This window comes from Pelodiscus sinensis, chromosome 3, assembly GCF_049634645.1.
Source record: "Pelodiscus sinensis isolate JC-2024 chromosome 3, ASM4963464v1, whole genome shotgun sequence".
NCBI classification, from domain to species: domain Eukaryota; kingdom Metazoa; phylum Chordata; order Testudines; family Trionychidae; genus Pelodiscus; species Pelodiscus sinensis.
Window position 1 is genome coordinate 197,673,822 of NC_134713.1, and position 27,929 is coordinate 197,701,750.

Consider the following 27,929-nt stretch of genomic DNA (forward strand, 5'->3'; position numbering starts at 1 on the left):
AACCCCCTCCCCACACCCCCAACTTTTTAGCCAGTTCAGAAGCTCAGATCTACATTGTCGGTATCTGCATTCTGATAGCGCTAGTGTAGCCAGGTGAATCAATCAGGCATGCATAGCGGAGTGCCTGTCTCACCAGTCCAGAGCAGAATGTGCTACAAGTGTTACAGGGAACAGGCCTGCCTTCCTCTTCCCACGCCCCCCCACTCCCCCGGGGTCAGAGGCCAGCACTGCCCTTTTCCACACCAAGGGCACTTTTAAATACAAAAGGTTAATCTCCAGACCTGTGCTTTGACTGGGATCTGCACGGAACCAGCCAAGTTTTACGGGACGTGATTTGCTGGGGATACACCAGCCAGCAGCCTGTGCTCCCCTCACCAGAGGCCTGAGTGCTCGTATGATGATCCTTTGGGATCCCCAGGCACCAATACCCATTCTCGGGCTGCACGCGCCCCACGTGCACTGCAGGGCGCCTCTATGCCTCCAGAGTGGGAGCCACATGCCAACGCAGTCCCACTCAAGACACAAAGTAAGTTCTTCCTTGCTCCCCAGTCAGTCACTCTCTGGACCCAGAGGGCCCAGCTCCGCCACAGGGACCGTCTTTTGTGCAGCACCTAGCCCATGCCCGGGGATCCCCGCCCGGTGTGACTGCCGTGCAAACAGCAGCAGTAACAGACTCAGCCTCAGGGGCGGAGGGTAACACATGGTTCATTCTCCTCTGCTGATCTCCTTTGCAGGAGGGCTGGGAGACATGCGGCACGATGGATGGGCGTCATGCAGCAGCAGTTCCGAGCAGCAGAAGAGGACGACTGGACAAGCTGGCCCCATGTGGATGGGGCTGTGGTTAGAAGACGAGGAATAGTCTCGGGGGGAGGGAGGGTTCTTACGCTAGAGTTCAAGTTCTCAGCCACACAGAGAACGTCATTGGTCTGGACAGAAAGCTGCTCGAGTGCACTTCCTGACGGTGCGCTCAATACGAACGCCCCAGTTACACAGATTGTATCTGGACCCACCTCAACCTTGGATCCTCCCCACTTGTTCATGCAGACACGCTTCTCACTTCCCTGCAGCGCACAGCCAGCCGCCGCCCCCCCCCCCATGCGCTGCAGCCACGCTCCAGCCTTCAGCTGGGTTGCACCCCTGCCGGCAGCACCGGGGGCTGCATGGTGCTCAGGGTCCCTCCAGCAAAGCTCCCATCTCCTGGCCAGATGCAGGCAAAAACAAGAGCAGTTGTAGTCGCCCTGGACCTGCTGGCCTGACAGCAGCTGGGAATTGGTAGCCAGGCTCCCAAAGGGCCCGCACATCTGCACCCGCACGGGCTGCCTGTCCCAGATATGCCCTTCCAGCTTGGCTCGAGTCCGTCTCAAACAAGCAGCTAGCACCAGGCTCTGCTAGGCACCATGGGCTGCTCCTGCACAGGGAGAGGCGAAGAGACAGAACTAGGTAGCCACTGTGCAGCTAAGGCACCACAGCCCGAGACCCGCCCCTTGGATGCGGACAAATGCCAACAGGCCGTCGGTACGTACAGCTGGAGCAGCAGCAGCAGCTCCCGGAGCACAAGGACGACGTCTGGGAGGCCCTGTGGCCGGCTAGATTTGCAACAGGGTTAGGTTCTAATCTGGACACTGATTTGATGTGAAGATTTGGGCAACTTCCGCCTAGCCTAGTTTTCCTCCATTTACCAAGAATTCAAGGCTTCCTGCCTAGCCTTCAGTTCCTGGCTCTGCTGCCCTGCCCCAGCCCGCCCCGGGGGACACTGACTGCTGTTGGTGGACAGGGCTGGCACAGGCCGGCTGCATGAAGGCCAGAGGAGACAAGGACTGAGCCTGCAGAGCACAGGAGGGCACACAGCCCTGACTGGGGAAGCCGACCTCCTGAGTGGCAGAAAGAGTAAAGAAATAGGCTCAAACGGGCCCCACCACACGTGGCCAGTCACTCATGCACCAGCAGGAGCTGCCTACAACTGGAGCAGGCAAGTCCAAGGCCAGTGCAAGCAGCAACTGGGGCCCCGGCTGACTGTGCCCACGAGGCTGGGCAAGGAGGGACAGTCGACTCCAAGGGCCTGGCCGCCAGAGATGGGCATCAGAGCCCGGGCAGGACACACTGAACCTGATGGGTCTCCCCAGCAGGGGGAGGAGGCAGCAGGCCACGGAGGCCTGGAGGGAGCAGGTGTGACAAGAGAACGTGTGGCCCCGAAGCCGGAGGAACCACAGACACGCCTGCTAGCGAGCCACCCCCGTGGGCCCTGGGAGCAGGGACTTGATCAGGCGCTGGGATAAGAAGGGCAGTTTCGAGCACTTGCAGGTTCCCTGCCCTCTCACACCCTTGCCTTACGCAGAGACCCCCGCAGGAGAATGGACGAGTCCCCAACCCTCTGGCCTGGCCCCAGCACCAAAGGGCATTCAGCCCAGGCCCGGCCGCAGGGAACAGCGCGTGGGCACGTGCAGAGCAGCTCAAACTGCTCGGCCCCCTCCCACACTCACCGCAGAGGGCCAGGAGATCGAGGCCTGCCCAGGCCCGGGAGGAACTGCCAAGCCAACGTCTCTTCTGCTGATGGGGTCACGCGTAAGGCTGGAGTGTTAAGTCAGAACTTGCACACGGGCCCAGTCACTCTGGCTGCCTCCGACAGGGAGGCGATTGCGAGGCTGAGCTGAGGGGGCTGTCTTTGGGCTCCCACAAACCTGCCACCCCAAGGCACTTCTTGGAAGTCCTGGCATCGTTCCCTCCGAGAGCGGCTCGGGGCCGGCCAGGCACCACGTCTGCAGCAGTGAACATGGTCCTTCAATGCAAACCTCGTGTGCGCGCGCTAGGCCAGGAACGGCGCTCTTACGGCCAAGGCCCAGAGCAAGGAGAGCAGGTTTCTGCTCCTGCCTCTGCCACAGACTCCTTGGGGGCCCTCGAGCAGAGCACTTCCCCTTCCCGTGCCTTCATTTCCCCTTCCCGTGCCTTCATTTCCCCACCTCGAAAATGGGACTAATAATCCTGCCTTTCTGGGTCTAGCTTGAAAGCTCTCTGGGGCTTCTGTATTCGTTTGTACAGGGTCTGCCACAAGGGCCTTGAGTATCCACAGAGCACACAAGCACAGGGTGACCGGATGTGTCTCTTTAAAGAGGCAGCCCCATATTTAAGGCCTCCTGCAGGTGTCCTGACATTTTTAAAAATCAGCAAATTGTCCCATATTTTCTGTCTCCCCCACATCGTTACTGGTGCTACCAGCTGGATCCCCGCTCGCCAGCCCCTGCCCACCAGCAGCGAGTGGGGAGGGCCCCATGGCCAACAACAGGGCGTAGGGGCGCAAGGGTGAAAATGCAGCACATGGGGCCAGCTGCTGGTCTGTCAGCACAGCCCCTGCGAGCCCCAGCACAGCCCAGCCCCAGCCCGGCCGGCTCTGGCTGGTGAGAGCAGCAGGTGCCAGGCAGCATCTGGTGCCTTGTCACCTCTGCTGCCCACCCGCCAGCCCTTCACGTGCTTCCCCCGTCGCTGACCTCACCCTGCTTTGCCGCTTAACCCCCTCGCCCCCCACTGCTCCTCCTAGTCCCTGGGTGGGGCACGTCCTGCCCTCGGCGCTGCGCAGAGCCAGCCCGACCCGAGCACTGAGCTCCCCAACAGCCTGGCCGGCAGGCTCCTGCCTCCCCCTGCCGCCTCGGGCTAGGCCAGCGCCCCAGGAGAGCCAAGACGTCTGCTGGCCAGGAAGAGCCAGGCCCTGCACGTGCCAACGCCCCGCCCAGCACCTCAGCTAAGCTCTGGGGAGCAATTTGCAGCCTGTTCCTACCCTGAACCTGCAGGCTTCACAGCAGCCCCTGGGGCAGAGGCTTAGCACCCCCTTCACCCGCCCCCACCCTCGGGTCCTGCTCTGCCCCCAGGGTGCCCGCTCTGCTGAGCCGTCTCTAGCTGGGTTGCAGGAAGCCCGGTGGTCCGGCTCCCTGGGCCCTGGAGCAGAATGCAGCCTTAGGCCTTAACCCCGTCCTGCCCATGCAGTAGCCAGGGGCAGGAGGTGGCCGGGTTATCTTGGTGGCCAGCAGCAGGCTGGAGGGAGGAAGCTGCTTTTTGACACTGTGCAGGTAGGCAGGGACAAGCTGCTTCCAGCCACATGGGAGCGGTGGCCAGGGGAAGAGAGGAGCTCTGCCACATCCCCCACCCCGCACTCCTCCCAGCAGCTGGGAGCAGCGCCCCTCCCTTCCCTCCTGTGCAGAGCCAATAGGCTGCTGCTGGCCCCCTTCTGGCGAGAACCCCAGCAGAAACCTGGGGGGGAGGCCCTGCTGGGCCAGGTACCGGGGGTGGGTCCTGGGAGACCAGCCAGGCAAGGAGGGCAGAGAGTCCCGGGCAGGAAGGGCTGGGTCGGTCAGACACTCCCCGAGAGAGGAGTACGGGCGTGCCTGTGGGCACACGGGCGTGTCTGTGTCGCCCCTTCTCTCGAGCCACGAAACCTACGCTGAGAAGGCAAGTGAAAGGGATCCAACAAGGCAGAATTTATTTTCAACAAGGGCTCAGGCGACTTGCTGTGAGTCTGAACGCTTGTGTAACCGATTGCCATTGAACTCGCGCGTATGAGCAGTTTTACCAGGTGTCCCGCATGCAGCTTAGGGAAACAGGGTCACCCTATGGTAGAAGCCCTAATAAAATTCCATTTCCGAATGTGTAACCGAATAGCAGCCCTCTTACACCTATTGATCAGTCATGATGCTACTGTCCCTCACAGGAGCAAACCCTCGTGCATTTGCACGTCTGTTTTCCCACATCACTGGAGTGCAACAAGCCCTGGACAAACCCCAGTTCTGTCCTGTGAGGAAGGCTGGCAGCTGTCTCCTCTGGAGGCTGGAGCAGAGCGGAATATTGCTCCCTGCCCTGGAGGAACAGTGAGGAGGAGGGAGTCCAGGGCCTGCCTTGTGCAGCCATTTCACAGGAGCGCAAGGTGAGGACAGTTCTCCTGCTCTGATCTAGTGGCACTTTGCCGTCTCTCTGCACAGCGGTCAGTGACACCACAGGGCAATGGCCCTCCACCTGAAACGGGCATGCAGCAACATCGCGCTGCTGAGGGAGGATCTGAGCAAGAGCTGGCTCGAAGCAGGGGGACTGTAAGGAAGGGAAGCTGGTCCTTTCTGCTAGGCAGCTTCCATGGGCTGTGAACAGGGCCAGGGCAGCTTTAAGGAGCACTGGGAATGAAGCCACTACCTGCCTCTTCCCAGGTGGGGGTGAGAATTGGCAGCTGTGCTGGGAACTGACTTGTCAATCACTGCCTTTCTAGCCTACCGGAGGATGCCCACAGTTGGAGGGTATTTACCTGGGGACCCTGAAAGGGCTGTGCCAAGGTAGCCACTGGGGGGGGGGGGCGATATCGGATTGTGGATTGTGGATTGTGGCATGGAGTGCACCTGTTACAGGCTAGGCTGAAGGAGGGTTGCCAGCTGGAGGAGGCAGGACATAATTAGATGGCTACACAAGGGCAGTGGAAGAGCCCTCAAACCCCAGCAGGGCTGCAACAGGCTCCCCAGTGGCAGGTGCTACTGCAGGCAGGCAGCAGGGTCTTCTGAAAACCCCAGCGGCTGGAGCGCTGGGAAAGTCCCACGGGTCACTAAGCTAAAGGGGTCCCTGGCTGGTTGGAAAGAAGCAGGAGAACGTGACCAGCAAGCAAAGGAGACGGGCTCGAGTGCACTTCCAAGCCAATCACACCTGGGGAAGCCTGGCTAGCGGGTCTCACCAGCCGGGGCGGGCAAGGGGCTTTCCGGGAAAGGGGGAAACCCGGCGCACACCTGCTGCCTGGCGGTTTTACCGCAGCTTTCGTGTCCAGACCTGGGCATGTCCCTGCTCCTAGGGCAGCTCACCCTCCGGGCACCCCCGGCTGGAGATCGCCGCTCCAAGGAGCGTCAGGCGAGAGCCAGCCAGGCTTGCGGCGACAGAGCCTGGGGGCCCGGGCTTTTAGCGCCTCCCCCCGCAGGGCCGAGCCCCTCTCGCCCGGAAGGAGGAGAAGGGCTTAACCAAGGCTGCAGATTATCGCCTCTGCCCGGGGACCCGGATTAATTACCCCCGGGGCAGGGATGGCGGCTCGCTTGCAAAGACAAGGGCACAAATCAACACGCGCCTGAGCGCGCCGCGCTCAATGCAGCAGCTCAGCACCCGGAGACCCGGGCCCGGGCCCTGGCCCCGCTCCTGCGCGGAATCCACAGCCGGGCCGGAGGGGCTGGTCCCTCCCGGGCTAGGGCTGCCAGGCGGGGCGGGATTCCTCGGGCCCACAGCAGCTCCCGCCCCAGTTCTCGCCTCCCTGCTCCGGGCGGCGGGGTCCGAGCCGGGCTCAGCCTCGGGGAGCCTGGCGCGTCGCTGGACCTGGCTGCTCCGCTCTCCCCAGCCAGAGCCGGGCGGCGCGGAGAGATGCCTCGGGAGGCTCCGCGCTCGCCGGCTCGGAGGATACGAGCGGGGGCCGCCACCGCCCCGCCCAGCCCCGCAGCCAGCGGCCCGGCAAGCGCGCTGGGTCCCCCGCGCCCCCCCTGCGGCAACCCCAGCCCAGAGCGCGCCGGCTCCGTCCCCCGGCCCCGCTCTTTGCGCCGCTGCAGCCGCGTAGCCCCGGGAGGGAGGGAAATACAAACCCGGCGCCGGCTGGAGCGCACGGCCTCGGCTGGCGAGCTCCCCGCGCCCCCTCCCCGCCAGGCCACCTGCGCCCGCCCGAGCGGCTCCTACCTGGCGTCCGCCGAGCGCCCGAGCCGGCGCAGGGGCTCAGCCGCGGGCATGCGGGGCAGGAGCCTTCTCTCCTTCGTGCGCCCGGGCGGGGCAGCGGCGGTGCCGGCAGCTTTGCGCAGCGCGCCCGGCGGTGCCCGTCTCCCCTCCCCGCTGCTGCTGCTAGTGCGGGGCTGGCTCCGCGCCAGCGTCTCTTATCAGCGCCAGGCCCGCCCCCCGCGCTGCCAGCCGCCCGGCCGGTCCCCGGCCTCGCCCCCTCGCCTCCGCACGCCCGTGCCGCGGAGCCCCGCCCTGGCCGCTGGCAGCTAAGCCGGACCCCGCGCCGGGCGGTCCCAGCCGGACGAGTTCAGGGGGGCTGGCAGCTAGCGGAGCGTGGCAGGGAGGCTGGACGCGGGAGGGGGGGCAGAGCATGGAAGGGGGGCTGGACCTGGGGGGGCAGAGCATGGCAGAGAGGCTGGAAGGGGGGGGCAGAGCACTGTAGGGGGGCTGGTCCTGGAGGGGCAGAGCATGGTGGGGGGCTGGAAGGGGGGCAGAGCATGGTAGGGGGCTGGTCCTGGAGGGGCAGAGCATGGTGGGGGGCTGGAAGGGGGGCAGAGCATGGTAGGGGGCTGGTCCTGGAGGGGCAGAGCATGGTGGGGGACTAGAAGGGGGGCAGAGCACGGCACTGGGGCTGGACCTGGGGGTGCAGATGCGCGGATCACCCCTGGCTGGACGTGCTTTCCATCACATACTGGGGTTACACTCTAGGTCACTGTCTCTCAGCACCGCCCCCCAAATGTCCTAGCACCCCAGGGAATCAGGTGAGTGAGAGGAAGGAGAGGCAAGGCTGGAGGGACTTGTGAGGACCTCGCTCCGTCCCTGCACTCTCTGTGGCTGGGGGACTTGCTCCGGGCTGGGCCCCAGGGAAAGTGCTCTCAGAAAGGGGTTTTTGTGGCACTGGCCTGTAGAACGCTCCAATCTGTAGGCATCCATCGCCTGTCCCAGGTAGCCGCCTCTGCCAACATGGATGCAGTGAGCTGCGGTACAGCACAGGACCCTACTGGTGTGACCAGAGAGAGGGAAGCAGCTGCCCTTCTCCAGAGCCATGGGGCTGTGGTTACCCAGACAGACAGACAGAACCAGGGGGCCACCAGTTGTTATTAAGGCAGACGGTAGAGACCCTATGGAGAAGTCAGCGGCAGGGCAGGGAACTGACCAAAGTTGGCCAATTTCCAGGCCAGGGCTTTTCCCATTCCACCAGCCTGCCTCACTTGCCATGCCTCTTCCAGTGTAAGCACAGGCCTTGTGCCCAGTGAGCGAGTCAGCTAGCCCGTGTGAACTGCAAGAGCCGTGTCTGGCCACAGCTCTTCACTGGAGGGGACAGTAAGCGGGGCCTCCCTGTGCGCAGCTCTGGCAAGAGCTGGCTGAGCTGCAGCAGGAGCCGGCAGGGAGCTAGTTAAAGAGCTGGCAGGGCCTGGGTCGCAATAGGACAGCACCTGTAAGGAACTATAAGTTACTGTCACCGCTGCCTCTGGCATGGAGATTAGCTCCCTCAGTGGCCATTAGCCAAGATGGGCAGGGATGCAACCTTACAGCCAGGTGTCCCTCAGCCTCTGACTTTGAGAACTTGGGATGGGTCACTCGAAACTGCCCTCTTCTGTTATGGGTCACTCGAAACTGCCCTCTTCTGTTATGGGTCACTCGAAACTGCCCTCTTCTGTTATGGGTCACTCGAAACTGCCCTCTTCTGTTATTCCCTCTGGGGCACTGGGCACTGGCCACTGTGGGCAGACAGGACCCGCTCTGGCCGCTCTTACGTTCAGCTCTGTATCCTAACACAGTGCTTTGTTGGGCGTGTGAAGGGGCAGCGCAGCTCTCGAGCTACGTGCACTACCACCCAACTCTACAGCCATGCGCCCCTGCAAAGCAGCATGTGAACAGGGCTCTCCCCAAGAGCCGTCAGCTGGCCCAGGGAAGCTCGTGGCTGCTTGGTTTGGCTGATGGTTTCTGCCCTGTTCTGCAGCATCTCAAAGGGACAGGCTGGGGCAAATGCTTCCTGCTCTGGCTGTCAGCTCTGGCAAGGACAGTCGCATCTGTTGTGTCTGCAAGCTCCACCCCATAGGCAGCCCCTTTTCCACGGGCGCTCCCCAAGATGCAGGAGTAACTTGCACACCCCAGTGCAGCTGAAACACAAAGCCAGGGAGGGCTCCTGCTTCACTCCCAGGCATGGTGAGGAGAATTACCCAATGCCACCATTAGACCAGCTTCCGCTCTGCCCCCGCCCCGAACTTTGCTGTTGCATCCCAGGCCAGCCCCAGCCTGGCAATGCTGCCCACACAATTGTACGTTTGCTGCACAGCTCTGGAATGAGGACATGGAGCTGGTGGGTTTGTTTACTCTTTGGGGATTGCTGGGTGTGGCGTAAAACAAGCCCAAGCCCTCTGCCACTAGGATCTAGTGCCCTGAAAGGTCAGAGGTCAGCATCCTATATCACCAAACACACACGGACAGCCCTGGTGCGTACATCATCCCCCTGCCCAGAGGGGCACGGAGGGGGCATCTGCACCCCCTGAGTCCCACCAGGAGTCACTATGCCTGCAGGTGGGGTGCAGGGAGTGCTGCAGCACCCCTAGGATTTGCATCAGAGTTCCAGCCCCACACCCCTGCTGCCCAGTGTCCTGGCCACCAGCCCCACTGCTGGCTTAGGGGCTCCGCTGCCAGCCCCAGGCTCCCAGCCACCAGTCCTGCATGTGGGGTCCTGGCCGCTGGCCCCACTGCTGGCTTAGGGGCTCTGCTGCCAGCCCCAGGCTCCCAGCCACCAGTCCTGCATGTGGGGTCCTGGCCGCCGGCCCCACTGCTGGCTTAGGGGCTCTGCTGCCAGCCCCAGGCTCCCAGCCACCAGTCCTGCATGTGGGGTCCTGGCCAGCAGCCCCACTGCTGGCTTAGGGGCTCTGCTGCCAGCCCCAGGCTCCCAGCCACCAGTCCTGCATGTGGGGTCCTGGCCGCTGGCCCCACTGCTGGCTTAGGGGCTCTGCTGCCAGCCCCAGGCTCCCAGCCACCAGTCCTGCATGTGGGGTCCTGGCCGCTGGCCCCACTGCTGGCTTAGGGGCTCCGCTGCCAGCCCCAGGCTCCCAGCCACCAGTCCTGCATGTGGGGTCCTGGCCACCAGCCCCACTGCTGGCTTAGGGGCTCTGCTGCCAGCCCCAGGCTCCCAGCCACCAGTCCTGCATGTGGGGTCCTGGCCGCTGGCCCCACTGCTGGCTTAGGGGCTCTGCTGCCAGCCCCAGGCTCCCAGCCACCAGTCCTGCATGTGGGGTCCTGGCCGCTGGCCCCACTGCTGGCTTAGGGGCTCTGCTGCCAGCCCCAGGCTCCCAGCCACCAGTCCTGCATGTGGGGTCCTGGCCGCTGGCCCCACTGCTGGCTTAGGGGCTCCGCTGCCAGCCCCAGGCTCCCAGCCACCAGTCCTGCATGTGGGGTCCTGGCCACCAGCCCCACTGCTGGCTTAGGGGCTCTGCTGCCAGCCCCAGGCTCCCAGCCACCAGTCCTGCATGTGGGGTCCTGGCCGCTGGCCCCACTGCTGGCTTAGGGGCTCTGCTGCCAGCCCCAGGCTCCCAGCCACCAGTCCTGCATGTGGGGTCCTGGCCGCTGGCCCCACTGCTGGCTTAGGGGCTCCGCTGCCAGCCCCAGGCTCCCAGCCACCAGTCCTGCATGTGGGGTCCTGGCCGCTGGCCCCACTGCTGGCTTAGGGGCTCCGCTGCCAGCCCCAGGCTCCCAGCCACCAGTCCTGCATGTGGGGTCCTGGCCGCTGGCCCCACTGCTGGCTTAGGGGCTCCGCTGCCAGCCCCAGGCTCCCAGCCACCAGTCCTGCATGGGGGGTCCTGGCCGCTGGCCCCACTGCTGGCTTAGGGGCTCCGCTGCCAGCCCCAGGCTCCCAGCCACCAGTCCTGCATGTGGGGTCCTGGCCGCTGACCCCACTGCTGGCTTAGGGGCTCTGCTGCCAGCCCCAGGCTCCCAGCCACCAGTCCTGCATGTGGGGTCCTGGCCGCCGGCCCCACTGCTGGCTTAGGGGCTCTGCTGCCAGCCCCAGGCTCCCAGCCACCAGTCCTGCATGTGGGGTCCTGGCCGCTGGCCCCACTGCTGGCTTAGGGGCTCCGCTGCCAGCCCCAGGCTCCCAGCCACCAGTCCTGCATGTGGGGTCCTGGCCGCTGGCCCCACTGCTGGCTTAGGGGCTCCGCTGCCAGCCCCAGGCTCCCAGCCACCAGTCCTGCATGTGGGGTCCTGGCCGCTGGCCCCACTGCTGGCTTAGGGGCTCTGCTGCTTGCCCAGGGTCTTGCTCAGTTGCCGGATCCAAGGGCTCCAGTAGGACCCTGGGCTGGTCCTAGGGTCCTGGCCACCCACCCTGCATGCAGGGTCCTGACTGCTGGGCTGGGCTGTTGGCCTCAGCTCTAGGGGGAAGTGAGGAGAGGGGCAAGGGGGCAGCTGTGCAGAGTCTATTGGCTTCCAGGGGACATGTGGGCATCGGTGCCTGCTGGAATGGAACCCTTGGCTGGCTCGGGGCCGTGATTAGCACTCGTGTCCCTGGTGTCTTTTCTCACAAGAGCAGCCCTATGAATAATACCTAATCAAAGTCAGCCACACACGGAACCCCAGGGCCAGTCACTTCAATATCAAGGCACTGACTGTCCAGTGCTGGTCGGCGGCCAATGCACTCCCCTCAGAACAGCCTCTGCCTGTGCACAGCTACTCCCCGCCTGCCTGTCTCTGCACTTCGCTCTTCACGCTCCAGCTTCCCCCGGGCCACCTCCCAGGGGTTCACACAGAGACAGGAACACGACAGTGACCCCCCCCCCCCGATGAAAGTGCTGCGGAACACCCCGGTTATTAATGTTACCCTTGTTGCGTGTCAGGGTTTGCGCCAGATCACTTACAGCCTGCCAGTTAGTTCCCAGACTAAGCACACCCCCTAAATCAGCGGTGGGAAATCTACAAAGCATGGGCCACCCTGGGGTTCTGTATTTGACTACTGAGATACTTTGTTTAAGATTGTCCACGGACGGGGTTGCTGGCCTACCAGAATTACTACAGTGACACGCACGTACAGCAAGGGCATGTGAAGTGAGGTGAGGGCTGATCGCACCCGACACTGGCTGTCAGAGCCGTGCTCCCTCTGCAGCACTGCTATGGGCCAATCGGCACAGCCTACGAAGTCTAGGGACGCAAGCGCAACGAGCCTGGGAGCCACCTTGGTTATGACAATCTTGTGGCCCCTGAGATGAAAGAGGCCCACTCATGTGGCCCTCTCACTGGCCTCCTCTGCCCTAAGTAATTCAGCAGCTGAGTGAGTGCACTTGTATGTGTCTCTCTCCCCATATTTGACTCCCTTGCAACGTCTCTGTGTGCGAAGCGCCTTGAACAAAGGGAACCACAATTCCTCTTGTGCCTCTTGCTGCCACCATCGTAAAGATGCGTAGTGAGGGAACATCATCCCATGTACCAGGAGTTAGTGCTCTTCCACAAAGGGCACGTTATTCTACTAGTCCTAAGAAAGGAGACAAAGGATTCATTGGTATCGTTGTTTGGCTTTGGCGGTGTCCACAGTGTGCAAGGTGCTATAGAAATGCCTGTCCTGACATCCGTGGGATGGGATGGGATCTAGCTAGCTAGCTCTCCCTAGACCCCCACCCCGCCCTGTCAGCAAAGTAAGACCTCTTATTTGCTTGATGTAATATTACAGCAAACGAATGAGCCAAGCCAATAAGTCATTATCCTTGACACACATTTGGCAAAGCCTTGCATGCACAACAGGACCCAACCAATCTCAGAGCTGAACGAGATGCCAGCAATGGAGTTCTCCCTTAAGCCTCCTATTTTCTTACAGTTACGGTCACTGACCTACTTTCCTGCCCTTTTGCTCAACGTGGTGCACAAGTCTTCTAGAGCCCAAGCCTCTGACTGTCCCATGCCCATCGGCGGCCAATGCACTCCCCTCAGAACAGCCTCTGTCTGTGTGCACAGCCACTCCCCGCCTGCCTGTCTCTGCACTTCGCTTCTCCTGGGCCGCCTGCCAGGGGGTCACACGGTGATGGGAAGGAACTGCAGAAAATCCTAATACATGAACCCTTCATGAGCTTCTTAGAAACCAACACGGTGGCATTGCATCTGGCCTTTGCATTACACTGGTGCTTAAAGGTGCTGAACAAGATGAAGGCCCCAGTGTGCTGAGTGCTCCACATGCACCTAGTGAGAGACGGGCTAGGCCCTGACCCTAGCTCTTGGAGTGCAGGTGCAGCAAAGTCAGCAGGAGAAAGGATCTGCCCTGGGGGCTCCATTGGCAGCTTTCAACCCTGAGGAGACATGACAGAGAAAGGCTGGGAGGAAAAAGTAGGAGTATCTCCATTCTTAGAGACTGGAAACTGAGACAGAGATACTTTAAGTGAATTGGCCACGGCCATATAGGCAATCGGTGGCAGGTTGGGCACTGAAACCCATTTAGCTTGTGAGTTCATTGGGACAGGGACTGCCTCTTACTATGAGTCTGTGCAGCACTCTTCCATGGATCAGCCAGCGCTACGGGACTATAAATGCATATGCCCCCACGCCTGCCTGCCCAGGCCCTGGCCTGGGTCCAGGGACAGGAGAAGTTGGCTGAAAGATCATGAGATTTAAAAGATCACAGCTCTTGATGCTCCGATTCTTTGCCTTTTGGGTCTTGAGCATTGAACCGGGATCACATTTGCCAGATTTTCTCTGCAACCAGGACTAGAAACATACTTTTTTAAAGAAGCCGAGATGCTGACAATCACCTGACTCCAGGAGCTGGGGCTTGAATTAAATGACCAGCTCCCAGCAGGCTTGTGGCAAAGTGCTGAGAGAGCTGCCAAGGTTTCTGTCTGCAGCTGCTGCTCAGTTGCTACCCTGGGCCAGGGTCTGCACTTGCTCTTTTGCAGAGTCCTTGATGACACCAGCAAGAGAGCCGGGGGGATCGAAGGGAGAGCATGGCCCTCGCTGCTCATTACAGAGGCAATTCAGCCTTCTGCACACAGACGTTTGCCCTGGCACTAAGAGCTCGCCCAGGGGAAATCATCCTGTCCCTGCGAATGAGAAGGGGCAGGCCTCAGACAGCTGCGTGGGAGCGCCCTGTTTGCATTCCCGAACCAAGGAGGCTGGCTGAGAGTCTGAAGCACAGACTCTGAAGCAGACCTCTCGGCCACAGCACGGGAAAGGGCTCTCCAAAGCAAGGTGCTTCTGCAGGTGGAATTGCTCTCCGGTCCTGAAAACATCAGCTCTAGGCTCCCTGGTGCCATAACGCCCCCTGAGCCCAGGGAAAACAGACCAGCCCTTGCCATCCCCTCCGTCCACTGCAGCGCTGATGCTACATCAAAGGTTCAAGCTTCTTCTCTTCTTCCAAGACCCTGGCTGCTCTTTTCCTCCTGACCTGTCCGCTCTGGCTCCCCTCTCTGCCTTGCCACACCTCTCCTGTGTCAGCATCTTCCCTCGATGCCATGGGCCCCTTTGCGACATGGGACGCTCTCCTGGGGCCATTCCGTAAGGCTGCTCTCCGTCCCTTCATGCCTCTCCATGGGCCTAAAAGGCTTTGGCCCCTAACGGTGCCTGGGGCAGAGGCCGATGGGGAGGGTTCATGCTAATCCACAGATCTGATTGACAGAAGGTCTCGCGATCCACTAGCCTGACCTCACCACATGGTAGTGTAAACGTGCAGGTACAAATAGTCCGGGTATTGGGCTGCCACTGCTTCCCTGCGCTCCCCCTTGGCTACCAGCTCTTCAGAGACTTGCGTTAGTGCTGCTGGGCCAGGGACGCGGTTTGCTCCGCATCTGCCCCGGGGGGCCCCGTTGGGTCTGTGCCCCAGGGCACTGCTGCACTAGGAACACAGAACAGGGATGTGCTGTTTTGCCCACAGCAGGACAAGCAGGGGACTGGAGGAAAGGGCAGCACGTGGACAGACAACTAGCAGGACAGGAGGACTCAAGGAAGCTGGGTGCCCCAACGGCCTGCCTGTAAAACCAAGACAATAGCAGCCTATTTCTTCTGCCCTTGGCTGTCTTGACTCTTTGGACTGCAGGCTGCTTGGGGCAGGGGCTGGCTCTCCCTAGCTGTGCCTGCCTGAAATTCTGTAGGAACCTCCGGGATATTTCAAGGATTTATGACCCACTAATATTTCTCTTGCCTGTGCTATACAATAAAGCAGGTAAGTCATGCATCGCAGGCAAAGCAGGCAGCGAGCGTTAGGGCAAGAAATGCTGGGGAGGTTCTGTGAATGATTATAATTGAAAGCCAGAGAAACAGAGAAAACAGATTGACGCCGCGGGAAGAACATATGGGAGACATTTTCTGAGAAATGAAACTGCACTGTGTACAAGACAGAAGTCTACCTTCGACTTCCACTGTCTTTCACGTGCCTGTGAATTCTCCCTCCTGGGTTACAGGCTCTCTGCTGCCTTGGAGTGGATTTCTCTCTGGACCTCTGGCTTTTGTGTGTCAGCGGTTTGAAGTCATCTGAGATGGTCGGGTGCCATTTGTTCCATGGAAGCCCTCCAGATCATTTCTTCAAGTCTGCTGTGGGCTAGTGCAGCACACTGGCGATTCAGGGGTGTCTGCCGCCCCATGTGGGCTCTACACCTTTGTATGGGCCCTGGAGATCGGTCTGAGCAGCAGGGGGAGGTGCCGCCACTGGCTCTAGCAGCATGAGGCCCGGCACTGGGAGCCATAGCGAGGGATGAGCCAGCCCCAGCCGTGGCCGCGTGGGCGTGAGGAGCCGTGCGGCGCGCCCTGGGCATTCCGAAAGAGGGAGTCCAGCCTCCAAGCCACACGCTTACCTTAGAATTCACGTTTCACGCTTCTGTTTGCTCACCTCTGGCTTGGAAGCCTCATTTCCGAGCTTTCTCGGCCGCCACAGGGGGCGAAACGTCCCTTGTCTTTCCAGTGGAAGTTGAGCTCCGCACCCCTCCAGGAGCCTAGTGAAGCTGTAGGAGCTAGCAACACTCAGCTACGTTTCCCTGGCAAGCCAAGCCCCGTCTGGGGTGTGCGGCACACAGGGGCTGTTTCCTACTGCAGATGGTGCAATCCCCGGCTCTCTGCCCTGAGAGTCTGTTCCCCTCACGAGCTCCTGTTCTTCCCGGGAGCTTTCCAGCTTCTGACGCAGGGGAGCCATTTCCTGCTGAGGGAACGCAGACACTGTCTTTCTGTGGGGCACTGGAGGGCGTAGTGCATTCACAGGCTTCCCCTTTGCTGTCTCTGCCTGCTCCCATCTCAAACTCCCACGAAGGAGGGGATGAGTTGGGGGGCAGCACTTCCAGGGGGCATAGGACAAGCAGAGCTTTATGGTTGGGTCCATTGGGCAGCCAGATGATTGCACAAGGCAAGGGGCTGAGCAGGTCTGAGGTGGGGTGGGGCTTGACTGTCTCCCCCACTCTCTTTCACTCAACCCCCACTCTGCCACGGACAGCCCATTCCCCTGCCCATGGCCTGACACCCACACACCCCTGCCGCGCGTTCGCTGGGTGCTTCTGCTGCAATGCTCGGCCGCACGGTTGTGACACTTCACTTGCCATGAGCTGAAACACACGGGGGCAGGTCCCCTGCGCAGCAGGCAGAGCACAAGCTGTGGGCCCCAGCTGATCATGGTAGTGAGGCTGAGCACACAGCAAACGGGGTTAGGCCATGGAAGGCCTGGCAGCTCAGCCAGACTCTGCAATAACTTGCTGGTTAAACCTGGGCCCTAGGCGTGACTTGCTCTGTGCCTCAGTTTCCCTGCTACGAATGGGGCTAGCTCTGTGTGTTGGTGAATGCTCAAGAGGCCTAAAAGAGGCCTATCAGTTACCGAAGAGCTAGAGCTGCTGGGCAGTGAGCAAAGCAGGTCCAGCTGCACGTTGAAGCGGGGCTGGGAGCAAACCGAGGCCTGTCGGCAGGCTGAGCTGCCTTCGCACAGGCTGTGCCGCTCTCTCACTTTGGGGGTTGTTTGACAGGCCTGGTGAATTTCATCAGTGACTAATTCTCCAGCCTGGGGCTCCTTCACGAAGAAGGCTCTGGGACTCTTGGGACAGAGACTCCGCTGCTGTCAGTCGCCACGGCTCCATTTTTAGTTCACTGGAATGCTGCTGGAAAGTAAACATCTCGCAAATGCTCATAGGAATTTGTGCTGGGATGCAGTTTTGTGCCAGAAATGTTTGCCAGGCCAACTTGACATCTTCCATATCCCCACTCACCCAGTCAGGGAGTAGAAACACCCGACAGCATGTGATCCGGGAGACCAGTTACCCACCAGGAATAACTAGCAGTGAGCCATCAAGGAGATAGCGCTTCCTACCACTCCTCTTGGCCACTTATACGATGAATGATGCACGTGCTTAGCCGGATCGGGTGCCAGTGGGACTACTCTGTTAGGCAAAGCTAATCATGTGCTCCAGCCTTCACAGGACTGGGCCAAAATAAATACTTGGTGAACAAGCTGGAGACATTTTTTCAAACAAGGAAGGAATTAATAAAAATCTGAGTTGGCAGATAAGACATGGGCAAAAAGAAAGGCAACATTTGGCAAATAAAATTCACTACAGAGATTTGAAGTAGGGATTCAAGATGAACTTAGGACGTTTGTACTTGCAGAACATCATAATTACTAAGGTCAGAGTCTTAGACCTGTCTCGTTTTGTTGCATTCTTTGAGATCTACACACCAAGGCATGTTTAAAGATAACCAACCAGGCTATTTTAAGTTAGGGAGGTTAAGTCAAGCATGTCCTTACTGACAGGGTCAGATATTTTCTATTGTTATGGAAAATCACTCCCTAAGCATTCAGCCATTTTTGTATTGTCCATAGAGCATAAAAGTTGAAAAAATTATGTAAAGGTAAAAATGCCTTTTTTACTCCATTTCAATTCAGAAATAGGCATATGGATTTTGCTAAAGCATTTCAGAAACATTCCGATAACGAGCAATCATGAGAATGTTCAACTAAAAAAGCAATGGCAGTAGAATATGAATTAGTATCTAGTAACAGCAAAAATAATGGACGCTATTTACTTTTCCTGGACAATAGTCCCCCTTTCTCAGCTTTATGTACAATGCAATGGAGGTAACACATGGCACTGGATGCTCTTAGATATTTCTGTTTACACATCTGCATAAAATTATGTCTATTGATGTTATTACAAGATTTTTTATTAAAAATTCTAGTGAATTGTAAGAAGTTTTTTAAACGCTGTTTTTTCGATGGAAGTTCTTTATCATGATTCCTTTGTTAAAGTTGAAATAGTTTCTGAAATGGACTAAAAGTCTATGTCTACCCAGCAACATTATTCCAAAATAACACAGTCCACATCTACACAGCCAGCAGTTATTTTGTTGTAATGTCAAAAAACTGTCAGGCTGGAGGACATCTTACTCCGACTCCTGTAACCGACATTGTACTAGGAGCAAGGGAAGCCAGAGGAAGAGTGCTTTATTTTGAAATAAGTGCTGTGTAGACAGCACCAAAACTCAAAATATGCTATTTTGAAATAAGCTACACAATTGACACAGCTAAATTTGCGTAGCTTATTTCGAGTTAAGCCCTGTTGTGTAGATGCACCCAAAATGGGGCATCAAATCCTGTTTTCCTTTGCATCTATCTGGCCTTCTAGGCTATGTCTACACTGCAGGCTTATTGCGCAAGAACACCTGTTCTTGCACAAAAACTTGCCGAGTGTCTACACTGCACGTGCGTTCTTGCACAAGTAAATTTACAGTAAAGCATCGGAACAGAGGGCTTCTTGAGCAAGAGTTATTCCTCTTCTGATGGGGAATAAGCCCTCTTGCACAAGAGCTCTTGCGCAAAAAGGCAGTGTGGATGGGCAACACTGTGGCTGGCCATCAGAGCTTTCTTGTGCAAGAGAGCGTCCACACTGCCATGGATGCTCTTGCACAAAAGCACATGGCCGTGTGGACACGCTCTTGTGCAAAAAGCCTGCAGTGTAGACGTAGCCCCTGTGTGTGACAGTGTTGATTTTTATGCCCTCTGAATATTCTGCACCAAAACTGTCTGGCATTGGGGCTCTGACATTTTCTGGTCAGCAAGTATCTTAAAAAACATTGTATTTATCCAATAGTAAAGAGAGGAGTCTTGAAGAGATCCGGCACAACAGGTTTCTCTGTATTTATACATTAGAATGTCGGGTAAGTTTAAACCATTATTTGTCATTACAGAAAGATGGTGCTGCCGTTGGTAGCTAATGGATAAACTTCATTGCCAGAGAAAATGTCAGAGACAATTTTAAAAATTGTAATCAATCAATAATTAGCTGTGCTCTCAGACCTTACCAATAGAGGGCAGGGCACTGAATCTCTGCAGCATATAATATACCTTTGTAGAGCCCACATGTCCAGATTAGATTCCAGATTTAAAAAAAGCAACAGGGACTAAGGGTAAGTGTGAGGTCCCTCACTGGAAATGCAGTTAGTACATCTTGTTAGCATGCCCTGGCTCCCTCCTCCTTCCCCCAGCAAGCGTATTTCCACTGTCAGTGACAAACCCTGCACTTCCATGAAAAACTTTCTTCTGTCTGACAAGGAGACACCCTGCACACCACAGGCTGCTCTCCCACCGTTGCTACAGCAGTGTGCACAGGTCAAGTATGCCGCGTAGCCGGTGTTTGTCAGGGGAGGATGAGGTCACAGGCCTGGTGTTTCAGTCTCTGCTGAGGACCCTGTGTACTGCTGATCTTACACATTCATTTGAGCCCCTGCTAGCCAGACCGAACGGCACTGCTGCCCTGGAGAGGACAGACAGGAAAGGCTCTACCTGTTTATCAAATGAGGTTTTCAACAGGGGCGGCGGAAGGGTTGAAATCTGGTGGCTAACGTATTTTTCAACAAGGTGAATGTCTCAGGCATTCACCCGCAGCAGAGACTAGCTCCATCCGAACGCAGAGTACGGCCATGTGCTAGGGATCGGCGGTGTGACGCACACCAGCCTGGTGGCGCAGGGTGCTGAACCTTTCCGAAAGCTGCAGGCCAGAACTGGAGATCAATTGGATTCTTTGCCTCAGCTTAACAATGCTGTTAGTCGCTTCCCACGGGCTTTGTGACAGTTCTCACAGCTCATGCATTTACTGTAGGAAAAAGTGTTGCTGAAACTCTCAGTGTTAGAGGAAAGGTATGAAACACCACAAACGGCAATGGCGTCATTTCTTTTCTGTTAGTACTTCTTGAGAGCTGCCTGACTGTCTGTTGCAGGCCTTTCACCCAGTAATTAACACACGAAGGAGATCCGGCTCCTCTCGCTGCCATCTGCTGAGCTAGCTATGAAAATGGACTGGGAGCTTATGATAAGGTTTCCTCAGTGATTTGACGTTGCTGCACCATGAGAAAGTACCAGGGAAGATAAATGCTGGAAGTTAAAGCGACATTCGCTTTTCAGATAGGTCACAGATTCTCCAGTGCCAGGACCTTACTCTCACATGTGGGTTGCTTCTGAAGGCTGGCAGAGAGGCAGCACAGACAAGTAAACATCATCATTCTGGGAAAGGGGAGAGGGGGAAGCCCTTGCAGCCTAACTGGAGCTAGGGCAATGCAGAGTCTTTCTCCTACTTCTGAATCAGGCATCGTGCCGGGATGCCGGGGCACTTTCAGCACCTCGTTTTGATGAGCTAGTGTTCCATAAGCAGGAAAAGCCCAGTGCATTTATACAGCCCAGGAGGTCACCCCCAAACAATAAATCTCAGGCCCAAATGGCTTAACATCTACCATGGCTTAAAGGACCATATGGGATGAATTACTGTTCAGAGTAAAACAAACACTTGTCTCTCACATCCAGTGTTATTGTTAGAAATATTCTGCTCTGTGCATTTCTCAGCAGTGTAAAATGTCTGGCCAAATCACGGGCTAATGCCAAGGATCACCAGCATCCTGTGGTCTGCATCTATTACTATTAACTTGTGTGTGTTGGCAACCTCATCATACTAACAGCAAATCCAGCTGCTGCTTGCTGACTTGAGCTTGGAAGTACAGTACAAGGTTTTTGCCTTTAGTTTTGCTTTCAGGCCAAAAGGTAACACCGGGCATTCCTAATGTCACCCTTGCCACACCGTGATCTGAGCAGAAAGCTTAGAAGTAGCCTCTGAAGGAAGATATGTCACTGTCTGCTGTTTAGTTGGTTCAGAAAGGGGGAAGTGTACATCTCTCAGTATGGCTGGAAGATCAGAATGTGGTTAGTCTGCCCAAAGACATGGTGGCCAATACTAGCAAACTCAGGGGTGGGTGGTGGGTTCATAAGAACGGCCATACTGGGTCAGACCAAAGGTCCATCTAGCCCAGGAGCCTGTCTGCCGACAGTGACCAGCACCAGGTGCCCCAGAAAGGGTGGACCGAAGACAATGATCAAGCGATTTGCCTCCTGCCATCCCTCTCCCCCCTCTGACACACAGAGGCCAGGGACACCATTTCTATACCCTGGCTAATAGCCTTTTATAGTCCTAAACTCCATGAAATGATCTAACTTCTCTTTAAACTCTGTTATAGTCCTAGCCTTCACAGCCTCCTCTGGCAAGGAGTTCCACAGGTTGACTACACGCTGTGTGAAGAAGAACCTTCTTTTATTAGTTTTAAACCTGCTACCCATTAATTTCATTTGGTGTCCTCTAGTTCTTCTATTATGGGAACTAATAAATAACTTTTCTTTATCCGCCCTCTCCACACCACTCATGATTTTAGAGATCTCTATCATATCCCCCCTCAGTCTCCTCTTTTCTAAACTGAAAAGTCCCAGTCGCTTTAACCTCTCCTCATATGGGACCTCCAATCATTTTAGTTGCCCTTTTCTGAACCCTTTCCAAGGCCAAAATATCTTTTTTGAGGTGAGGAGACCACATCTGTACACAGTATTCAAGATGTGGGCGTACCATAGTTTTATACAGGGGCAGTAAGATATTCTGGGTCTTATTTTCTATCCCTTTCCTAATAATTCCTAGCATCCTATTTGCCTTTTTGACCGCCGCTGCACATAACTATATTTAGGCTCCTAACTTAAAGCCACCGGTCCGGGGCAGCCAGTGGCTGCTGGTGATCTGGGTCGAACTAATTCTTCTGTGGTTCTGGGGCTAGTAGATTTTGTGGGGCTCCCTAAGCTCTGGAATGAGTCCAAAAATTAGGGGTTCAGTGTGTGGGAGGGAGCTGCCTGGGAGCAGGGTGGAATTGCAGGGTTTGGGCAGGAGGGAGGGTGTTGTAGGCCAATGCCTGGTGCCACATAGGGAACGAAGAGCAAGTGATCATCAAGTGATCCATCTCCTGTCACCCATTCCCAGCTTCCAGCAAACAGTGGCTAGGGACACGATCCTGGCCCATCCTGGCTAATGGCCTGTACTGAAGGGAGTGCTGCAAGCCACACATGGAGAAGAAATCCCACAGCACACATTCACCTGTGGCACACATTGCCACAAGAGATTGCCAAGGCTGAGAGCTTAGCCTGATGAAACCTAGCAAGAGGCATAGCGAGAAAAGCCAGAGCAGCCATTGGTAGGTACAGATGTGAGGCTGTAAGCCCCAAAGCCAGCCTCTGACTGCCAGGGAGATTTCCTATAATAGGACTGCCACAGGGCACCACCATAGCACCTCCAGCTGGCAATCCTGGGAATTAGCTGGTTCAGCTGGCTGGATGCCTCCCCCTAGCCAATGTCTCCCCATGTTTCTCTTTGGCCACAGCATCCCCTTCAGGATACTGCCCTCCGGCACTGCCCACACCAGCATCTGAGCCCCCCTTCCAGGGGTTGGCATTTATCATTTCCTGGGATCTCCCCTCAGGGAACACTCCGTTCCCTGCACCAACCTTCCCTCAGTGACCTACTGACAGCCTTCATCTAGCCTCTGTTTGAGGAGCAAACTGCACCTGTAACAGCCACTCATCACAGGCAAAGGGGTGTGGACGTGCTGCCTTTGCCCGCCTCCCCACAGCCCCATCCCCACTGCGCTGCCCTAGCAGTCAGGTCCCTACTACTCTCTATCCAAAGCAGCATGCAATTCCGCCTCCTTCCCCCTTCCAGCAGGCCCTCTTTATATCACCCACAGCTGGGCCCTAATTAGCCTGAGCTGCCTCAGCTGGGGCTTTGCTTGCTGCCCTTGCTCAGGGCTGGGGTTTTGCCCTTAAAGGGACAGTGCAGGGCAAACGCCCTGTCACAGGGACCCTATGGGATTCCTGCCTTTGTCTCCGCCCAGCTCACTGTCAGAGAGATGACACCGGACCAGATGGGCCACCATGTCCCCCAGGGATTCATGCCCTACAAGTACTGGCACACTCCTGCTCATGGCCCCCTCCCTTAGTCAGTCAACACCAGTGTCAGTATTGACCCTTTGAACCCTTCCTCGTGAATCACCCCCACCCTAAGCACCCTCCCATCAGCTGGAAACGCAAAGCTTCAGGGTTTGGAATCTGGCTGCTTTGCTGAGTCTAGCATGGGGTGAGGGAGGCCTCCGGGGGCAATTCCTCATTTTGTACCACAGTGAAATGCCCTCCTGTTCGGGTCATTGGGGCGCCAGTGCAGTCTTCCCTGGGCAGCTGCCAGCCCTGAAACTTGGCAGTGCCCTGAGGGGCCTTGCTGTGCATCCCGATCCCAGCCTGGAGGTGTTGTTACTTAGAGGCTGTGTCTAGACTGGCAGGATTTTTCTGTTAAAAGTATTTCCGCAAAAGCGCGTCGAGATTGGCAGGGATGCTTTTGTGCAAAAAGTGCTTTAGCGCAAAAGCATCCGTGGCCAGTCTAGACGCGATTTTGCGCAAGAAAGCCCCGATCGCCACTTTAGCCATTGGGACTTTTTTGCACAAAACAGTTCTTCCCTGTCTACACTGGCCCTCTTGAGCAAGTGTTCTTGCATAAGAGGGCTTTTTCCCGAGCAGGAGCAAGAAGCACTGATTTTGAGCATTAGAAAGTCAGTGCTCTTGTGCAAATTCAAGCGGCCAGTGTAGACAGCTGGCAACTCTTGCCAGTCTAGATGCACCCAGAGTGTCAGCTCCATCCAACAGAGGTGGGAAAATCTTCTCTCCTTTCCACAGTGACCCCTCTAGCTGCTCAGGAGCAGACAGACAGCCTCTGCCAGGAGCACCGTTTGGTGCCTTCCCAGGAGAAGGATGCCAGGTGGGATGCCCAACCTGGGGCTGGAGTACAGGTATGGTCGGAAGGGGATAGTTTCACATGAAGAGGGCTTTGAGGGCAATTCAGCAGGCCCCAGCAAGGAGATGAAAAATTAGAAGCGATTTAGTTGGCACATTCCTGCCCCTCCAGAATGCTGGTTTTTCCCCACTGCTGTGTCTCCTTCCAAGTCCCAGCTTTGCTTGTCTGAGAAGAGAGGAAAACGAGCCAAGTAAAAGTGAGGAAAGCTTTGTAAACGAGCAGGAAGTGGTGGAGGATGTTGTCACTGGGCACTGATTTGCCAACTCCAGGGGAAAGTCTTATTTCTGTGTAACAAGGGGTTCCTGAGCAGCGCGCACAATCTGAACGCATCCTAAGGGCTGGAAAGACAGACAGCTCATCGCGCTGCCTTTGATGTCTGCCTGCCCGTGTGAGGTTGTGATCTGCAGCACATTCTCAAGGACTTCAAAATAAGCCAAGTGAAGGACTCCCCCCCCCCCCCCCCGTCTCCCCAGCTCCCGTGGGAGGCCATTCCAGTCTAAACAACCTCTTGCTTTGGGAAATGTTCCTCATCTAGTCTAAATTTCCTCCCTCCGCTCCTAGTTACACTCCTGACTCCCATTGCACCTAGAGGTCAAGGCTCCACTGCACCAACTTCCACAAGAAGCAGAGTCCTCTCTCATCTTGGTATTTGTCCCCTTTTGCTCCTTAAAGACACCGCTAGTCACCCACGGGCCTCCCGACGCACATTTTACCTGTTGATAATCTCTCGTCCCACGTGTGATCTCTGGGCCCTTTTTCATTCCCGCTGCTCTTGGTACAGTTCCCTCCGGAGTGTGACTTTCGGTTCAGACGGGTACACGGAGCCGTCTGTGCTGCGCCATGCAAGGGCAGAGCGCTACCTTCTCTCTCTGTCATGAGCCTGCAACCCCAAACTGAGGGGCCTGGTGATGGGGTCTTCACCCCAGAGCAGCTCTGCATGGGGAGGCTGGCTAGGGGAGCAAAGCAGCCTGGAGGAGGAACCAGCGAGCAGTGAGGCCAAACTAAAGGATGATGCTCACCTGGATAGGAATCCATGGAGCTGAGAGAGAGCCAGGGAGCTGAGGGCAGCAAGGGGCGGCAGGGGAGTCCTGCAGCCACTCCTTCAGGCCAGGGAGAGAAGGTAGCTTGGCCCTGTAGGAAGGGCACCCCCAGCAGAGGTGGAGGAGCCTGGTAGAGGCAACATAAGAAGCAGCCAGGATGGTGCAGACCTTACTGCTGACTGTAGGAATGAGGGACAGGTTGGAGAGCCAGTGGCTGCCCATGCTCTGGGATGTCCTCTCCTAGAACCATGGAGCCCGGAGAATATTTCCATCTGCAATGTGCAGCGAGACACCAAATTCTGCTCCAATCCCTCGGTGCCCTGAAATTACCCCCATTCGCACCTGGTAACGCCCCGAAGACTCAAATCCTCATGGCTGGAACAAACTATTGGATTACAGCTGAAGTTTTTTAAAAAGTCTGTGTGACATTTCATGCTGAATTTGGGGGACAAGAATTCCCCCATCCCCTTTCTGTCAGCCCCAGCCTTAGGGCTCCGCACTGATGGACAGAATTTGGGGACTAAATTTCCCTTCTGAGGTTGCTGACACAGGATGTTACAAAGCTAGTAGGGTGACTCTTCAGCAATGCAAAACTGGCCCTGGGCCCAAAGGGGAAAGGACAGTCCAATGGTGAGAGCCCTATCCTAGTACTGGAAGATGTGGGTTGAATTCTGTGCTTTGCCACAGATTGGCCGTTTGACCTCGGGCAAATCACTTTGTGTGTTGGGGGGAGGGAGGGCTCAGTTCCCTCTCTGTATAGTGGGGTGATAGCACCGGCCTGCTTCCAATCCCAGGGGTGTTGTGAGGATAAAGGCATTACAGGTTGGGCGGCACTTGGTGCATCTACACTGCACTGCAGCTCAAAATAAGAGACGCAATTTGAGCTTTGCAAACGGTGTCTCTTATTTCAATCTTATTGCAAAGGAGCTGATTCTGTGATCTGGTGCTGTGTTCAAAATAACCCGCTATTCCAAAGCATCCCTTCCTCTGTGCAATGAGATTTCCAGGCATGTCGAAATAGCGAGGCCGTTAGATTTGGAAATAACGGGCTTGCTGTGAAGACGCGAGGTAGCGCTGCAGTGTCGACATAGCCCCAGAGTCTACAGGGATGGAGGCATGACAAATAGCATCATTGAAAGGGCCGAGCATTCCAGGGCCCAGGATTGTGAACCCGGGCCAAGTCCTAGGAGGCTGGTCCAGCTCCTCCATCATGCTGAGCTCCCTTGGACCCTTGTGTAAACCCCTTTGTTCTTTCATCCATATCAACATCCAGCATTGAGAGTCATTTCCACATACAGGTCTGACGGCTCCTAAGTGCGTTTTGGTAGCAGTTCAGGGCCAAGCCCTCTGCAGAACGAGAAAGTGACAAGTGATCTAAGTTGATTTATCCCGGTCAGGACATAGGCACTGACTTCCCCTCTAGCCAGAGGGTGCTCGACTCCTCTTCTGCTCCCAGCCCCACTGCATCCCTTCCCTCAAGCCCCCACCCCCACCCCATCTGCTCCACCTCCGCCCCCGTCGCACCCCTCTCCCCAAGCCTCTGCCCTGCCCCCTCCCTGAGCACGCTGTGTCCTTGCCCCCCCCCCCCCCCGCCAGTGTCCTGAACGCTTATTTGTGGCTGGCGGTGCTGGGAGGGAGGGGAAGGAGTGGGTCAGCGGGGCCACCGGTGGGCAGGAGGCGCTGGGGACAGAGAGAGGAGCTTTGCTGCCGGTACGTGCTGAGCTCCCCTGGAGTCGGCACGTAGGGCTGAGGACCATAGAAGCAGAGAACTGTAGGGCTAGACCCCATCACTTCCAGACCTCTGTGCAGATGCAGGACCAGGTGAACCAAGACCTAGAGCCAGGGGCAGTGAGAGTTTTGCGGGGCTCAGCGCAGGGCCTATTGAAGCGCGGGGCCTGGAGCAGCCGCCCTGCCCTATACCCGCCGCTGCCTAGAGCCCTGTATCCAGGTGTGAATGCAGACATCTGCGACTCGTGTGTGGATTCAGATCAAGCTGTATCCATGCAGGGCTCTGCCCGGAGCCTGCCTGAGAGATGCAAGGCTCACTCGTTCTGAAACATCCCCGCATGCCACCATCACCTTTGGAAGCCTGTTCCAGAGCTTCACTTTCCTGAACTCCACCTAACCCTGCCATGGGGCAGCGCTGGCCTTCTGCTGTAGAACTCAGATCTAGCAGAGCTCAGCCTGCTGGGCCAAAGAGCGCACCAGTCACCAGCTGTCATCTGCATGGTGCTAGCCAGTCCTGCACCAGGCTGCTCGAGGCACCGCGCACCCCGCCGGCCCAGCGCCCAGAGCCTAGAGCCCTCCGCCAGCCTCCGCCTCCCTGGGAGCTGGAGCCAGGGCCAGCTCGAGCCATTCCTGCACCCCAGGCAGTGGGTGTGCGATGCATGCGTGGCTCTGCCCCTAGTGGGCGTGTGATGCATGCGTGGCTCTGCCCCTAGTGGGCGTGTGATGCATGCGTGGCTCTGCCCCTAGTGGGCGTGTGATGCATGCGTGGATCTGCCCCTAGTGGGCGTGTGATGCATGCGTGGATCTGCCCCTAGTGGACGTGTGATGCATGCGTGGCTCTGCCCCTAGTGGGTGTGCGATGCATGCGTGGATCTGCCCCTAGTGGGCGTGTGATGCATGCGTGGCTCTGCCCCTAGTGGGCGTGTGATGCATGCGTGGCTCTGCCCCTAGTGGACGTGTGATGCATGCGTGGATCTGCCCCTAGTGGACGTGTGATGCATGCGTGGCTCTGCCCCTAGTGGGTGTGCGATGCATGCGTGGATCTGCCCCTAGTGGGCGTGTGATGCATGCGTGGCTCTGCCCCTAGTGGGCGTGTGATGCATGCGTGGCTCCGCCCCTAGTGGGCGTGTGATGCATGCGTGGCTCCGCCCCTAGTGGGCGTGTGATGCATGCGCGGCCCTGCCCCCCGGCGCACTGCTCACCTTACATCTGCAATTGGGCGCACGGTGCCTGATGGCAGCTGTAAGGGGCGCTGCACTGCCCCCGGTCCTGGGCACCCGGCACCTGACGGCAGCTCTAAGGGGCACCATGAGGCCCCTGGCCCTGGGTGCGTGGAGCCCCTTACAGCTGCAATTGGGTGCAC

The 27,929-nt window shown here is 57.4% G+C and overlaps 1 protein-coding gene across 6 annotated transcripts in view; it reads right to left on the bottom strand.

Moving 5' to 3' along the window:
- Positions 1–27,929, bottom strand: part of SLC8A1 (solute carrier family 8 member A1) — a 308,663-nt gene that overhangs the window by 273,158 nt on the left and 7,576 nt on the right. The window contains exon 1 of one of the 6 annotated variants that reach the window (XM_075925822.1): positions 6,670–6,881. The exons of 2 other annotated variants lie outside the window; for them this stretch is intronic. The gene's annotated coding sequence lies outside the window, so the exon portion shown is untranslated. Of the gene's footprint in view, positions 1–6,669; positions 6,882–27,929 lie in introns of those variants that run through there. 3 more of the 6 variants (XM_075925816.1, XM_075925821.1, XM_075925819.1) reach the window with 3 other exon arrangements.